Raw genomic sequence first — 1,561 nt, forward strand, 5'->3', positions numbered from 1 at the left:
TGGCACGGCCATTCTGGGGGGGGGGGGGGAAGAGGTGTTGTATTGATGGGGGGGCGGGGGAAGACAGAGAGAGAGAGAAAGAAAAATTGCGAGGGAAGAAGCGACCTCTCGCCAGGCGGGTTTTTTTTTAAAAAAAACACACGATTTACAGGAAACACCGACCGCGCACGGCCAGGCTCGGACCGACCGCGGGATGGGGAGAAGGAGAATCGCCGGGAGGAGACGGGGGTTCTGTGCCTGGGGAAGACACCAAGGTTCTCCTTTCCCGAGCACAAGGAGCGGCGGAGCAGAGGCGGGAGGGCGGGAGCCTTCCCCCCCCTAGGCCCGGGCCGACCGCACCGGAGAGACAAAAAAAAATCACCACGTGGCGCTTACAGACGAGCTGTGAGGGGTTGGGGTTGGGGAAAGGGAAGGGATGTGTTGTAGAGGAAGGCCACCTCCACAATAATATTGACGATGTTGTTATTATTAATAGCGATGATAAGACGGCTCTCACTCTTACCAGCTCAGGCCGCTCGCCCCGCACTGACGCAGTTGGAAATAAAATACAACTGCCGCACAAAATGGCGGCCGACCGCCTCGCGACGGCCAATGGGCTGGCGGCGTTGATGTCACTTCCGGGCATTGTGACACATTCCCCGCTCCCCCATCTCATTCGCTACATTCCACGGTGACTCTCTACGAAGAGTTACATTGCAGTAGGGAGCCCTCTCTGTTAAAGGGGTCTTCCCCAGGCACAGAACCCCCCCGTCTCTTGCGCGCGGAGAGAAATGCCTCTGTTTTTGGCAGCGTATCTCAGAGGCATGTTAAATTCTAGTGTATCGTTTGTTTTTATTTCCGCTCTGCGCAGAATTTTAAACAAATCACACGACACCGGGTTATAGTCCAACAGGTATATTTCCCTGATCACCTAATACTGTCCATTTGCCCGGATAAGTTCAGCTTCAACCACATTCAAGAAGCTGAACACCATCCAGGACAAAGCAGCCTCCTTGACTGGCACCACATCCGCAAGCATCCACTCCCTCCACTACTGATGTTCAGTAGGGGCCAGTGTGTACTATCCACAAGACTGCAAGTTCACCAAGGTTCCAACTCTAGCACTGGATAAAAACAAATAACTGCGGATGCTGGAATCTGAAACCAAAAGAGAAAATGCTGGAAAATCTCAGCAGGTCTGGCAGCATCTGTAAGGAGAGAAAAGAGCTGACGTTTCGAGTCTAACTGACCCTTTGTCAAAGCTGAGAGAGTAAGTCAGTGCTGCTGGAGAGAGGTATCAGAGTGCTTACCAAGCCAGTGACTCCCCACATCCTGAGTGTGAATTTAAAATAATAACAAAGAGTGTACTTAGCTAAAAGACAGAGGAAGATACATTGGCACTGCTGCCTCATAATGCCAAATACCTGGGTTCAATTCCAGCCTCGGGTGACTGTCTGTGTGGAATTTACACATTCTCCCCCTGTCGGTGTGGGTTTCCACCCACAGTCCAAAGATGTGCAGTTTAGGTGAATTGGCTATGCTAAATTGCCTGTAGTGTTAGGTGTAGGGGAATGGGTCTGGG

At 51.9% G+C, this 1,561-nt stretch overlaps 1 protein-coding gene across 1 annotated transcript in view; it reads right to left on the reverse strand.

Annotated features, from left to right (window-relative positions):
• Window positions 1-600, reverse strand: part of LOC122553787 (serine/arginine-rich splicing factor 5-like) — a 9,987-nt gene extending 9,387 nt beyond the window's left edge. The window contains exon 1 of the mRNA XM_043698106.1: window positions 503-600. The gene's annotated coding sequence lies outside the window, so the exon portion shown is untranslated. The remainder of the gene's footprint in view (window positions 1-502) is intronic.
• Window positions 601-1,561: the final 961 nt, after the last annotated feature.

The sequence above is a fragment of the Chiloscyllium plagiosum genome, chromosome 10, assembly GCF_004010195.1.
Source record: "Chiloscyllium plagiosum isolate BGI_BamShark_2017 chromosome 10, ASM401019v2, whole genome shotgun sequence".
NCBI classification, from domain to species: Eukaryota; Metazoa; Chordata; class Chondrichthyes; order Orectolobiformes; family Hemiscylliidae; genus Chiloscyllium; species Chiloscyllium plagiosum.